This window comes from Mus pahari, chromosome 23 (genome assembly GCF_900095145.1).
Source record: "Mus pahari chromosome 23, PAHARI_EIJ_v1.1, whole genome shotgun sequence".
NCBI lineage: Eukaryota > Metazoa > Chordata > Mammalia > Rodentia > Muridae > Mus > Mus pahari.
In genome coordinates this window covers 8033659-8049094 of record NC_034612.1, presented here as the reverse complement: position 1 = coordinate 8049094, position 15436 = coordinate 8033659, and the positions used below count along the sequence as shown (strand labels likewise).

General features: G+C 51.3%; 1 protein-coding gene across 2 annotated transcripts in view; it reads left to right on the top strand.

Annotated features, from left to right (window-relative positions):
- The window catches only part of Rnft2 (ring finger protein, transmembrane 2), a 52534-nt gene that overhangs the window by 17529 nt on the left and 19569 nt on the right, over nucleotides 1-15436 (top strand). The window lies entirely within an intron of this gene.

Sequence of the window (15436 nt, the reverse complement as noted above, 5' to 3'; positions counted from 1 at the left end):
CTGTGCCCTAAACCTGTCTGCATTCCTCAGGAGAGGAACCACTGGGCATAAAGAGCCCTGAGCTACCTCTCCAGACCATAATAACCACGGTCGTGGTTCATGCTGTGTTCCTATCGTCACTGTGAACTTGACCCAGGAAAGCAGCGTGACCAGTGGTTAGGCACAAGGACTTAGCTCCGGGTAGATTCCTGTCTGCCTGTGTGATGTTGGGCTGGTAACAAAACCTCTCCGAGCTCCTCGCCCATCTACTGTTGGAGATCACACCTTCCCTCAGAAGTGCTGACCTTGTAGGAAGGGTTGCTTTGGGGAAAAGAGAAAGTGCCGTGCCTGCACCCGGTGCCTGAGGAGATAGATGCTCAAGGAGCACTCCACGACACAGCTTCATCTCCTCCATCTGAAACGCTCGGATCACAGTCCTTCAGGTTCCATGGAGGCTCTCTGCATATTCACAATGAGTGTGTTGGGAAAGTGATCTAGGCGTGAACACAGAAGTCGCCTGCGCCTCACCCACGTGGCGAGGGTGGCATCAGACAATGCTGTTGGCAGCACCTTGGTATTTTCCACTCGTGTCCGTCTTCATGTCTGAGAGAACAGTTGCAGATTCTCCGGCATTTGGGATGCTATGGTCTTGGTTGGGGTGAGAAAGACTTAATCTTCATGTCACCTGATCAAAGGCTTTTCCGAACGTCTGAGGTTACAGAGTAATGGGTAGATTGTGCATGGTACATGAATATATGAATGAGGCAAAGAGAAAGATGGAGGAATGGATGAATGGATGCATGCAAGGATTAATGAATGGATAAATGGATAATGGGGTAGACAGAAAGGTAGGTAGGAGGGTGGACAGAAAGACAGACAGGTGGTGAATGAGTTGGATGGACAGGCGGATGAGAAGATAGACGGAAGGAAGGATAGGTAGGTGGATGTATAGCTGGACAGGAGGATGAGTGGAAGGATGAAGGAAGGACGGACCGACGCGGCTGTCTCCTCACTTCCTCCACTTAGAGCAGCGAGAGCTGGGATCTCATCCTCGGCTCTTTTTATGTGTACCCGTGCAGATGTCCGAGCAAGGCAGTCATGAAAACAGAAATGCACAAAGTCATATTCTTCTCTATGCTCTGGAAGATGGTAGCGACTCTGGGAGGACTCTGGAGGCCCAGCTGACAGTCACGATGGCGGAGCATTGCCAGGCCATCAGCATGAGCCAGGCAGTGGATCCTGCAGGTTCAAGAATTCTAAAAGGCCAGGCGTGGTGGCGCACGCCCTTAATCCCAGCACTCGGGAGGCAGAGGCAGGTGGATTTTTGAGTTTGAGGCCAGCCTGGTCTACAGAGTGAGTTCCAGGACAGCCAGGGCTATACAGAGAAACCCTGTCTCGAAAAAAAAAAAAAAAAAAAAAAAAAGAACTCTCAAAGACTGACAGGGGTGAGCTGTGTTGAAGACTCAGAGGACATCTCCAGCAAAAAGGGGACACATTTCCCTGTGGCATTTAGAGCCCCAGCACACCCTCCCTCACCTCCAGTCTCATCAGTCCTCAGAGAGGAGATGCTCTGACCTCTCTTCACAAAGTCTGAGCCAAGTGCTGTGGCAAAGGCTGCAGACCTGGAGCTGACCATGGTCCAGCTGCAGGAGAGGGGGTGAGGCTTAGCCCTTCATGAGCCTTCGTCAGCCCCTGCTCACAACGGCCTCATAAGGCAAGGGCAGTTGTCTTGGACTTTTAGAATATTTTATTTGAGGTAAAATTTACATAAAATCAACCAGCAATCATTTAAAAGGGTGCCTTTGACTCTGTGACATTTTGTACAATGACAGTGCACCCAGCACGCCTGTATAGTTCCAGAACATTCCCGTCACCCCAGAGGGAAGCTTGTATTCATTAAGCCATTACCCCAGGCTCCTCCCACCAGCCCTAAGCAGCCACTAATCTGCCTTCCATGTATAGAGTGGATTTGCCCACTCTGTACTTTTCCTATACACAGAATCACATCATAGCTTTTAACCAACATTTATTTAACTTCAAGTTCATCAGTATTGTGCATGGGCTGGCACGGCCACACACACCTGTAATCCTGGTGCACAGGAGACTGAGGCAGGAGGATTGGAAGCTCAGGCAGCCTGGGAATGCAATAAGACCTTACTCAAAAGAAAACAAAACAAAAACAAACAAACAAAACAGAGATTAGGAGATGTCCCCGTGCTGTTAGAACACTTGCTCTGCAGGCAGGAGTCCTGACCATGAGATAGCTGGGCATGGTTGCAGGTGCCCATAACTCCAGCATTGCAGGGCACAGACAGTGAGTATTCTGTTCCATGAGAGACTCTGTCACAGGCAGTAAAGGATAACTCCTAAGGTCCTTCTCTGCCCTCTCTGGCAGAGTACCCTGCACTCATATGCATGCTTCTGCCCCCCCCCTCTTGTGCACACACATTTGAATGCAAGAAAACACAACACCATCACATGGGAGTGTGCATGGCTCCACCTGCATTTCTTTCCATGACAGGTCCCCATCTCCCAGTGTGGACAGGACATTCATTCACTTAGCCATTTGTCCCCTGAGGGACTTTAGGGTGCCTGCCACCGGGTGTAAGGAGTGCCAACAGGACCTTCCGTGAGCAGGAATGCAAGCATGTCTAGTCTCTAAGATGTGTTTAGTGCGCTAGTTAAGAGTCAGGTTTGTGGACACACTCCATGCCATAATCACCAATCCAGGCTGGAGAGTCTGTCTTTCCTCTCTTTCAGACGGCACTCTGTGGGTCAGCCCAGGGGGTGGGGGTGGGGGTGGGGGTGGGTGCTGACACCCCTTCCCCGTACCTCTGAGGTGTGGGTGACAGTTATTAATGCCTCTTTGGCACCCGTCCAGCTCCTTCCTTGATGATTATTATTTTATTCCAAGAGATTAATGTGCCGGGTCAGAGCGTAATCCAGCCTGTAACAAGTGATGTGAATGGCCCTCCCAAGATAAATTGCAGGCTGGGAAAAGGTCCGCAGCCTCTCCTTCCCTGTCTGAGAGCTCCGGAGAGTCCTCATCAATCCTTGTCTGGGAGGAAGAAAGCCACGGGTGTTCCTCTGCAGCTGGGGTGGGGTGGGTGTGGGGGAGGACACATCTGTCAGGGACCCCTAATGGCCCTCAGCACAGATGCTCCTCCACAGGCCTCCATGCCAGCCCCTGAGAGAGTGGGCTGGTGAAATATCGCAATTATGATATTGGAAGCCTCTGGTATTTGGCCCCCTGTGATGGCCTGATGTGCGGCTGAGTGAGCCACCTTGCCTGGGGACTTGGGGAGTGTCTTCATTTTCTTCCTCTTCTTAATCATCCCTCCGCTGTGAATTCCCCAATCCCCTCATGCCTCCTAGCACGACAGGGTCTGTCAGGGACCCTCACCAATGGGCCCCTTGGTAAGTTAGGATCCTCGGGTTAAAGATGGCGGCCACTGATCTTCAAGCTCAGCTCCAAACTGTCGCTCTGGTCTGGTGTTCTGAGCTGACACTTGCTCTCCTGTGTTTCTTAGAGTTTCACTGTGTATCCTGGATTGGTTTAGAATTCTTAATCCTCCTGCCTCAATCTCTTGAGTGCTAGGAATCCCGGTGTAAACCATCACATCTGGCGCTGAGCTCCCACTTGTCATTATAAACCCACATAATAGGCTAGGGGTGTGACTTGGTAGAGCGCTTGCCCACATCAAGTCAATCAATTAATTATCCCCATATAATATATACAGCGCATGTAGTTTAGGCCTGCCAGATCTGGCTTCTACTCCACCTCTCTCCTCACCATACTTCCCCCTCCCCCCTCCCTTCCTCCCGCCTCCATGTAGACCAGCTTCCTTGGGGACTTTGCATTCTCCTTCTCAAGTCCTTCACATTTCCTGTCCCCTCTGCCTGTGGCAGCCACCCCGCTGTTCCCATGACTGCTTCCTTCCCATGTACAGGCAGGTAGGCAGAGAGACAGACACACAGGGAGACAGACAGAGAACTCGTCTCTCTCCTTCCTAACTGTGGCCAGCCACTTGAAGCCCCTGTAGCCATCTCTTCCCACCACAGTGGACCACATCTTCAAACGGAGAGCACATAAACCTTTCTTCCCTTAAGGTAGTTTTCTTCTCAGGCCCTTGGTCACAGCACTAAGGTGATCACTGCATATGAGCAGCTGGCAGCGGTCGCCTGCTCGACTCTCTGATGGAGAAACAGAAAAGAGTTGTCTTAAGAACTCCGCAAGGCGGCCGGGCATGGTGGCGCACGCCTTTAATCCCAGCCTTGGGAGGCAGAGGCAGGTGGATTTCTGAGTTTGAGGCCAGCCTGGTCTACAGAGTGAGTTCCAGGACAGCCAGGGCTACACACTTACTTCATAGTCATCTAAAGCAGGGAGACAAGCATGGGGAAAGTGCGGCTCGAATCCAGCCCTGCAGGCATGCACACTGCTACAGTCAGTGGGAGACAGGGAAACCACTGGGATTCTCCATAAAGTGGAAGATACTGGCTCCATCCAGCATGGCCACGTTGGAGAAAGCTCGTGTGTCTCGAAAAAAAAAAAAAAAAAAAAGAAAAAGAAAACCCTGTCTCGAAAAAAAGAAAGAAAGAAAGAAAGAAAGAAAGAAAGAAAGAACTCACTCCACAAGGCCCCTTGCCAAGAGAAACCACACCACAGAGCAGATGCCACCCAGGCCTTGACTCATCATTAAAGCCGGACTTTAGTCCTGGCTCCTCGTTTAGTTCAGGGAACCTCAACTACTCACCCAGTGCTCGCTCTCTGCTCTCTGTGCCAGTCACATGTATCCCACTATATGCTGAAGACAGAGTCGGGCGTCTGTCGTGCTGCCACAGTGGACCAGGGCGAGCCAGAGCACGGTGAGGTTGGCTCTGCCAGTCTGACTGCTCCGAGGGACCTATCCTAGGGTTGTATGCTGCCTGAGGGCCAGGGAGGAGAAAGCCACTACCACTGCCAGCAGCTGCTGCTAAGTGGGGCTACTTAGCAATGCCTCTAAAGCTAAGTGTCCTCTTGTGTCCCCAAGTCTGCAGTGTGTCCCTCAGAACTTGTCATGTATTCAAGTCCTAACCCATACTACAGCATCAGGGTGTGTATGCATTTTTAATTTTAATTTTTTAAAGTTATACTTATTTAGCGTGTGTATGCACGTATGCCACAGCTCACGTGGTGGTTAAAGGACAACTTGCAGGTGTGTTTTCTCTGTTCCATGTGGTCCTGGGCATCGAGCTCAGTGCTTCAGATCTGGTAACAAGTGCTTTACCCACTGAGCCATCTTGCCACCCCAAGGGATGGAATCTTTGAAGAGTGGTGAAGATGGTATATCTGTTACGTTTCTTATTCCTGTGACAATACCTGTCAGAGAGACCTGAGAGTGGAAGGCTGTGTTCTGGCTTGGGAATCAGGGTAGAGAGTCCATGACGGAGACAACACAGAGGCAGGGGCAGAGGGATCCTGAGGGGACTAATATATAAGGTAGCATGTAAGGAATAGGGGGTGTAGTTTAAGCCCTCACGCTCCACCCCACATTCCAATCCTGGTCTAAAACAGCACCATTAGCTGGGGACCAAGTGTTTAAATACATAGTCACAAGAGAGTCAGAAACCACAGGGTGTACCCTGTCGTCAGGACCTTAGCAAGCGCTCTGGCTGATCTGAACATACATCATTGACCTACACGGTTTATTCCTTATTCAGCACTGTGTAATATTCCCAGCGTTAATTGACCCAATATAGTGTGGCAGTTAGATTGTCTCTTCGTCTTTGCCAACATGACAGATACAATGCCCAGCATTCCTGCAAGCACACACGAGCTTTCTCCAACGTGGCCATGCTGGATGGAGCCAGTATCTTCCACTTTATGGAGAATCCCAGTGGTTTCCCTGTCTCCCACTGACTGTAGCAGTGTGCATGCCTGCAGGGCTGGATTCGAGCCGCACTTCCCCCATGCCTGTCTCCCTGCTTTAGATGACTATGAAGTAAGTGCTTCATCCTCAGGGTGGTCCAGGATCCCATCCTAAGGAAGGCTAAGCCACTGTCCTTTGGAAAGGCCCAAGGTGAAATGTGGACCCAGCATGACTCCAGCAGTGCCCTCTCTTCCCAACCTGTCTGCCCAGTAGCTCCCTGGTTGATTTTTTTTGCCAGAGCAGCAGCCTGCAGTGTAGTCTCCCTGACACTGGCGGGACCCTGTCAAGGATCTGTGTCAGGCAGATTCTCTTTCCCGAGAAACAGTGTAGTCTCCCTGACGCTGGCGGGACCCTGTCAAGGATCTGTATCAGGCAGATTCTCTTTCCTGAGAAACAGAGCCAGGAGCATGCCTGTTCTCTGAGAGCTTCATTTCAAGGAATGGGCTCCGTGGTGGCTGGATGAGCAGATCGGAAATCCTCACGGTGGCCTGGAAGCCCGGCAGGAGGAAGACTGTAGCCAAAAGTCCCCCCTTCCAAGGAAGGCCTCTGCATGGGACAGATGATGAGGCGTACCCACGGGATGCCCCTGGCACGTCCTGGCAGAGGTGTCAACCAATCTGCACCTCGCAGTGACAAGTAGGAGAGTGCTGGGTGGCAGCACTCCTTAGCAAAGTAGATGTGAGATGGCGCTGCCTGATGCTTTCCCCGAGGATGCACACATGGGCTCTCCTCATCCCAGCCGGGGAATCCAGTTCAAGGCCAGCCTGGGCTTGAGCAAGCATGCAAAAACTACGTGTAACTCTTCCTTCTATTTCTCTCTCTGGTGTGCATGCATGCAGAATCAGAAGATGACCTCTGCCATTCCTCAGGTCCCACCCACCCTTTGTTTGACGGTCTCTCATTGGCGCAGAACTCCACACCTAGGCTAGATGGGCTGGCTGGGGAGCCTCAGGGCTCTGCGAGCCTCTGCCTCACTGGGATGTTGAACACTTTGTCAATGAGCCTGGTTTTTGACGTGGACACTGGGGATGAACGCACGGCCTCATTCGAGGAAGGAGCTTTACCAAGCTAGCCATCTCCCTGGCCTCACAAACAACAGAGAACCTTTCAAAAAAAAAAGTGTCAGGAGATGGCGATGTGCATATTCACACAGTCGGGGAGCTGAGGCAGGAGGATGGCCATGAGTTTAAGACAAGCCTAGGCTACATAGTGAGACCCTGTCTCAAAAAACGAACCATGGAGTGGGGGGACACACAAAGGAAGCTCCCAGTCCAATTATCAGCACTGAATTTGATGAACAGAATCTCATTTTTGTCATTGGATCTGTGTCTGGGAAGCATTGTATCATGGGGTCATGCGATTTCCTGTTATCAGCCCTCATCCCCAAATAGAGAGCCAGCAGCATGATGTCAGGGCCATTCACACTCTTTATTATTGTTGTTATGTGTATTCTGTGTGTGCAGGCATGTGCTTGCCATGGCATGTATGTGGAAGTCAGAGGACAACATGCGGGCATCAGCTCTTCTCTTTCCACCCTGCCAGTTCCAGGGATCAAACCCAGGTCCTCAGGTTTGGCTGCAATCACCCTGACGCACTGAGCCATTTCACTAGCTGATGTTCCTGCCTTAGGGTTTTTGCACTGACATTTCCATTTATCTCCCCGCCCCAAACAGCTCCTGTCTTGCTTAGATCCCATTGGCTCTGTCCAGCCGTACAGACAGACCACTGGGCTGCCCCGTCAGTGTCATGGAGCCAGGGGCTGTTGAAGCTAAGGCCACATGGAGAGTCTTCTGTTGAGAGAAATGGACAAAGGACACGAAGAGACACTAGTCTCTGCCCCAGGACCCTAACACTTCTCTGAGAGATGAGCCACCCCAGCAAGATGTATTCATTTATCTAGGGTCACACAGCATTCTGTGACAGAACAACGGGGTGAGACTCCAGGCCTTTCAGATGGTGAGGGGCATGCCCTTGGGGGCCCATGGTATTAACCAAATGATAAATGTCGTGTATATCCACTGTAAACATGGGAAAGAATGGATGCGTCTGCGCCCATCCTTGGAGCTTCATCTACAGAAGCTCATTCTAAGTTTAGTTACTGTTGTATTGCTGTGAGGAGATGCCATGGCCAAGGCAGTTCCTATAAAAGAGAGCATTTAATCCATGATCACCGTGGCAGAGAGCAGACAGGCATGGTGTCAGAGCAGTAGCGGGGGCTTTACATCTTGATCTGCAGGCAGCAGGCAAAGAAATACACAGTGGGCTTGGTGTGGACTTTTAAAACCTCAAAGTGACACCCCTCCTCCAACCAGGCCACACCTCCTAATCATTCCCAAGGAATGCCACTAATTGGGGACCAAGAATTCACATATATGAGCCTGTGGAGGCCATTTTCATTCAAACCACCACCCATGCCCATAACCCCTTGTGAGGCAGATAGTCTTACATGTTTCACTTGGTAGACAGGGAAACTGAGGCACAGAAATGCTAATTGACCTGATGGGGGTTAATGGGTAGTGAGGCATACACTTGCACACGGCACGTATGCAAACATGCATGCAAGCACACAGTAGTGTGCATGCATACATCCCAGGCCCATACTCCTGCCAACCTACCACAGGAGAATGACAGTCACTGCCGCTCAACACAGTGGGAGACAGTCATCACTGCCCCCTGTCAGCCCAGGCCCCACACCCTCATCAGCCTCTCAAACTCATGCCCCAGCTCTCTGCCACCCTACACCCCAGCTTCTGGCTCAGGGGACTATTTTTGTTTGTTTTGTCCCCTCCTGCACCTTTACTCTGTCTCCTGGGAGACTCTCAAAAGCTCCAGTCAGCCACCAAGGGAAACAGCAAGGACAGGACCCAGTGAATACCTGGGAGTTCTCACACCTTGCACACCTTAGCTTGTGTGTGTGTGTGTGTGTGTGTGTGTGTGTGTGTGTGTGGAGGAAGAGGGGGAGGAGTTTACATTATTTATTTATTTACCCCGCCTTGCCCTGCTCCACACCCCCCAAGCTGTTGTTCCCCACTGGGAAAAATGAAAACCAGCCTCAGACAACAGCAGACAAAGCAGACCACATGGCCCCCGCAGTTTAATTTCCTTTAATTCATTTTATATTGAACCAAATGATACTGTTTGTTTTTAATGGCAACCGCTCAGCACGGAGGAGGAGCAGCCGGGATCCTGGGGGAAAATCAGGAACACAGCTGCTGTTAAAACCCTGGCTCCTTCTATCCCCAGCCCCCAATCCCACCTCCCCATCTCCCTGGGAAATAGGTTTCCAGGTTGAAGGAAGACACCCTTCTCAAGCTCGACTGGTGGCTGTCTAGGGGGCAGCCCTGGCTGTGCCCCAACTCTGTCACCCAGCCTAGCATGGCCCCAGTGAAGAAATGGAGACCCAGGCCAGGCTTCTGTGGATGTTCTCAGGGCTGCTTCTTGCTTATCACTGGCAAGCAGGGCCTACCCCATGCTCAACCCCAAGGCATGAACAGGACACATGGAGGACACAGCCCAAATGCATTCCTTAACTCCAGAGCCCGAGGCAGCCTCATAAGAGTATCCACGGCAGCTCCTGTGCTCAAGAAACAACAGGGCCAGGAATAACCGCCTGCATCCAGACCAACCATCAGGGCCTGCCCTGTGTGGGCTGGGTGGGGCCTGGTGCCTCTTTGAAGCCTTCTGTGATCCTGACTCTTCAAGACCCCTTTTTGCTGAGCTGGGTCTTAGCCGATAACTATTCTTACACATGAAGAGAACTCAAACTCTGAAGCCCCTGATCGGGGAGGCCTTGGGCCTGATCGTGGTCTTGGTGAGGCCAAGCCACCATGATAGATGCCAGAGGAGGTCATCCCAAAGGACTCCTCCGTGCTGCACGGGGGAGCCACACCTGCTCTCTTGCCCATACTCAGAGATTCAGACAGGCCTCTGTTCTGCTGGTTAGGAAATCAGGGTTGTTGCAGGGTCACGTGACTCGTTCCCAAGCGTGATCATCTAAGATTGGCTTCTGCCCTCAGGCGGGCTGGACACTGGGCTGGAGCTGCTCTCAGAGTTAGGGCTTCCAAGTTCAACCTCCCAGTGCAGCGGGCCAGGTAGGGGAGCAGGCATCTCAAAACAGTCACCCACAAGGCTGCTTTAGTCTCGCTCTCTCTGTAGCCATGGATGGACCCATGGCGAGCCTCCTAACTCAGCTTCCCAAGTGCTGGGATTACAGGTGTGTGCCTGTGATGACGGGCAGAACTGTGGGAAGCCAGAAGGTCCTTCCAGAGGAGCCAACAGCCACAGCACTGGTGTGACTTTCCAGAATGTAGTAGAAAGGCTCATTGCTTACGGTGATGTCCGCCAAGCTCTCGCCATGAACACATACAGTCACAGTATCCAGAGGCCAGGAAAGGCTGGTAATGAGTCTGTCCTTCGGACATGGCAGGGAGACCAGAGTCAACTGTATCCTACTGTGCTGTTCATACTGTATGTACAGGGTGGCAGCTTCCCAGATGACAGAACCCACATGCCCCTCTAGTAAACGACAGCAGCTTGCATCTAGGGCATGACCCTGCTCCCATTTCCTCTACCAATCCTTCCCAGAGCAGAAGCTGGCCCGGGAGTCCGCTGGTGTGAGCCTCCACTTTATCTCCTGTTCACAAAGGCTCCAAGGTGTTAAGGTGGGCTCTAAGCCACCTGCGATAGTGCTTGTCTTTGATCCTGGCACTCAGGGAGCAGAGGCAGGCAGAGCTTTGTGAGTTCAAGGCCAGTGTCTAGATAGTGAGGTTCAGGTCAGCTAGGGCTACATAGTAAAACTGTCTCAAAAAAAAAAAAAAAAAAAAAAAAAAAGAAAAGGAAAGATACAGAAATGTGGGCTGGGCAGTGGTGGCACACGCCTTTAATCCTAGCACTTGGGAGGCAGAGGCAGGTGGATTTCTGAGTTTGAGGCCAGCTTGGTGTACAGAGTGAGTTCCAGGACAGCCAGGGCTGTACAGAGAAACCCTGTCTCGGTAGAAATGTGTGAGGATTTTAAAGGAAAGACATAATGGAACTCCCATGATGCTTTCTGTGGCCATCTATCTCCCTTTCCATTGTCCACATGTCTGCCTTTTGTACATTTGTCTGTCTCCATTATCAACAAGCTATTGATCATGGACGGAGCGAACATGGAATCTACCCAGTTTTACCCCCAAGTCGGACTGGAGTTTGACTGTCAACACTACCCAAGCCCATAATTTTTTTGCCTTCACTTCCAAAGTATTTAACACGCACATTCTGACAAACACTGGTGTGTTGTAGAGACTGAATAAAAGTTCCAGTTGAGGAGGCAGGGCCCGCCCCCTTTGGTCAGGTGATCATCGTTAACCATAAGCCATCAGATCAGTCTGCATGACTCGGGTGAAAGTAAATCTTGGGCACTGGAGAGATGGCGCAGCAGTTGAGAGCCCAGGCTGCTCTTGCAGAGGACCTGGATTTGATTCCCAGCACCCACAAGGCGGTTTACAGCCATCTGTAACTCCAATTCCAGGGCACTCAATACCATCTTCTGGCTTCCGTCGGTACCAAGCACACATATGGTGCACATACCTAATGCAGACGGAGACACACGTGCATACACATAAAACCACATCCTAGAGGCTTGGGTCAGTGGGAAGGGCTCCCAGTTGTGACTACAATGGTCAGGTTTCTCGGCAGTGGGCTTGGCCCGGTCCTGGAGCCGGGATACCACCTGGCAACCTTAAATGCGAAGCCTGCTAAGGACCCAGTCCAGCCGCAAGTCTGAAACACCGCCTAGACAGTCAGTCACCCCAAGAGCTCTGCACTCCTTGGGCTCCGAGGTCTCTTGGCGCAGGAGTGATGTCATCGTCCTGCGCCGTCCCGCGGGTCAGGGGCTCTCCAGACGCTGGCGTTGAGCCTGTTGTGGGGAGCTGGGGAGGCCACGATGATCTCATCCACCTGGGAGAGGCTGGCCGGCCGCTGACGTCATCGCGGCGGCTGTTGCCAAGCAACGCGGAGCCGGTGGCCCCACCCCAGCTTCCTAGATTCTGGGTTGCTCTCCCCTTCTCCTTTCTCCCGTCGGCATTCGCTTCTTCCTCTTGCTCCTTCCTCCTCCTCTCCCCTTCTTCCTTCATCTTCCCTTCTTCTCACACCTCACTATATTTCTTAGGCTCTTTTCTGACTAACTCACAGATGTCTTGAAGCACCCCACAGAATTAAGTCCTTGCTCCTCTGCTTGTCCTGTCTGAGCCGGCTTCCCTACCTGCTAACGGTGCTAATAAGAACAGGCTCTTATCAGCGTGGGGACAGCGTGAGGGCACCAAATTTTCCACGCACAGCCTCTCCTCACCCACCAGGCAGCCCGTCTCCTTTTCTGTCCCTTCGCACTCTGCTCAGATGGTCCTCTAAATGGCTTAGTGTTTGAGTTGTCTCATCTTGTGGCTGGAATTGGTCATAACCACCTCCCTCTCAGAGGGGCTCTGCCTGTGCAGTTCCTGCTTGGCATGTGCTAAAGAAGATTATAAAACAGGCCTGGTGTGGTACCTGTAATCCTAGCCCTTGGAAGACTGCAGCAGGAGGATTATAAACTCCAGGTCAACCTGTTCAGTGGTCTTTTCTATCAGGCTTCTGACTGGCTCATTTCTCGCCTGTCTTTGGCGCAGTCTTTTGTCCCATGGTCCTCTCTGCCTCTTTTTCTTTTCTTTTCTCTTCTCTTCTCTTCTCTTCTCTTCTCTTCTTTTTTCTTTTCTTTTTCCTCTCAGCAGCCTTTCCAGCTTCTTCTCCCAGAACTCAGAGGTCACTAGGAGCCTCCTCTCTTGGAGACGTCCCAGTGCACTCCTCCGTCCCTGGCTCTGCCCTTTGGATGATTGCTGGTGCTGTTTTGTCCTGAGGGTGCTGGCAGCTGAGGCCTCAACATCCCAGCAGCCTGGCAAGTCATTTTCCTAGAAAAGCAAGCCTTTATTTTCAGCCCTCAGTGTCAGCTTGGAAAAATAAATGCAAACAGGGACTGGGCCTGAGGAGTCCCTCTGCCCTCAAGGCTACAGTATTTTCCGTTCATTCCCCCCCCCCCACATTAGAGGAGGCTTTGGGGTGTAGCCAGGCTGTAGACTCAGGCAGTGGTGCTATCTACCTGCCTTTGCTGGACTCTTGACTTACCAGGGGGACCCCCTGGCTTTCTGTGCAGTTTTGAAAGAACTGTCATGGGGCCTTCCCCACCGTGGCCATTCAGAGAAGCAGGTGACCAGAAGGAGGCTTAACAGCAACTGGACCCTTCCAACATTTGCTATGTACTTTGGTGCCCAGGCTCAGGAAGAAACACAAAACCAGCCCTTTCTGTGGGAATTCAAGCTATTAAAAGTGTTGCTAGCCGGGCGGTGGTGGCACACGTCTTTAATCCCAGCACTTGGGAGGAAGAGGCAGGTGGATTTCTGAGTTCGAGGCCAGCCTGGTCTACAAAGTGAGTTCCAGGACAGCCAGGGCTACACAGAGAAACCCTGTCTTGAAAAAAGAAAGTTGCTACTGGCTTCCATCATCTTAACAGATCTGCTAAGTCCAGCATTTTCTTTTTTAAGCTGGGTGACATGGAGCAGGTTCCCTTACCACTTTGTGCTTCTGGCACTGACTCTGTATAATGAGAGTGTCAGCTGTAGTTGGACTTTGGTTACTTTGTGGTTCCTTTTTAAATTTCACCCTTCTCCATCTCTCTTCTTCCACCCTTTCAACCCCTAACACTAGGTAGAAGAGAAAGGATAGAGGGGAGAGGGAAGAAAGAGATCCCTGCATAAAGTTGGGATAGGAAAGGGAGTGGCCGTTAGACTATTTCCTGCTGATTAGGGGAATATCAAGTTCCTTGGGGGCAAGTTTGATCTTCGCTGTCAGGACATCTAATTTCTTCTCCTCTCTTTGCACACAGCTACTTAACAAACAGCAACCCATGGACAGCCGCACTCTCAGGGCCCTAGCATTCATTCATGTAGCCTCTGAAAGTCCCCAGAATTCTGTATGACACACACTCATGGAAGCTCTCTGCAGCTGGCAAAACAACACCCCTGCCTGAGCACTAGGCATATCACAGTCACCTGCTGTGAAGCAATCCTCACATTCCCCACACCTGGGATTAAAATGAAGACACGGGCACATAATATTTCTGTGTTTTTTTTTTTTAAAAGAAACCAGAGCTCTCTAGCCAGCAGCACCTGCCTCTGAGGTGCCATGTGCAGAGTGGTGCCCAGCATAAATGACCTCCTAAGCTTTAAGTCATCAAAGAGGAGCAGAGACAACCACAGCTGACAATCAGGGGAGTGAATAGGGGAGTCTTGACTCCATGTTTGAGCTCCAGGATCCACCTGTACTTGAAGCTGCAGCCCTCTTGCCTCCTGAGGTCTGAGATAACCATGTATTTTTCTAAGCTACTTTGTTACCTCTCTGACCCTCATGATCCCAGGGGACTCCAGTCCTTGAGTTAACAGTGATTAGAGGTTCAGAAGGCCAGAGCTAGGTTAATACCTCTGGAATATAGAGCAGAACAGTGAGGAGGGGAGAGACAGAGTCAGACAGAGACAGAGACTGACTGACTCACTCAAAGTACCAGAACCATGAAAGATGTTCACCGGAATCTTGGACTCACAACCACACACATTTTGCATTGATCTCACAATGCCATTACTGACTTGGGTAAGCCTCTTTTTTTTTTTTCTCGATCAAGAAGGCTTGGTGCATTCACCACAGGGCATTTTATGATGGGCAGACTGCCCACAGGGCCACAGCAGACCCTCATTGAATCCTCCCAAGTCTCAGGATGAACCCCACACCTCTCAGGCCTTAGCTCATTGCCTCCCTCAGTCAGTCCTAAGAGGGGGGCTCCCATTGGCCAGTGTCAACAGGAGCTTCCGTTGTTGGCATTTGCCAGGAGAACCTCAAGAACGCATTAGAACTCTAACCCAGGGCAGAGGAGTGGACGTCCACACCCTTCACAGATGCCGGCAAGGGTCCAGTTGAGTCCTGCCTCCACCCCAGTCACTGCTTGCTTCTTTCTTCACTGGGTACTTTTATTGATAATCCTGTGTCCGGTGCAGCAATGGCTGCCAAACCATCTTCCTCACCCAACCTCAGAGATTTCATTTCTAAGTTGTTTGGGGATACAAGGATGATCTGGCTGTGACATCTCTCACCCCACTGATCACCAGGGGTGATCTGTACCAGCTGGCTGGCTAGGCGGATGTTCACTCTCTCCCCCCTCACCACTCCTTATGCGCCCCTTGAAAGCCTGTGCGCTCTGTGTGCTACCTCACTGAATGGAGAAGGACTGGTCCTCTGTCGAGAGTATATGAGTAGCTGCTTCTCCTGCTAAGAACAGTGGTTCTTAACTGTAGTGTTTCAGACCGGCGCCGTGTCTGCGTGGGCAGAAAACACCTTGGGGTGGGTTCGTACTGCAGAGCTAATCTTCCTGAAATAAGAGATGACCTGCAAGAAAGATTATTATTATTTATTGATTACACGCGGGAGAACCCAACCCTCTCCCACGTGTCCCATTGTCTCTGCTGAGTGTCTCTCAGTCCTGCATGGCTCAA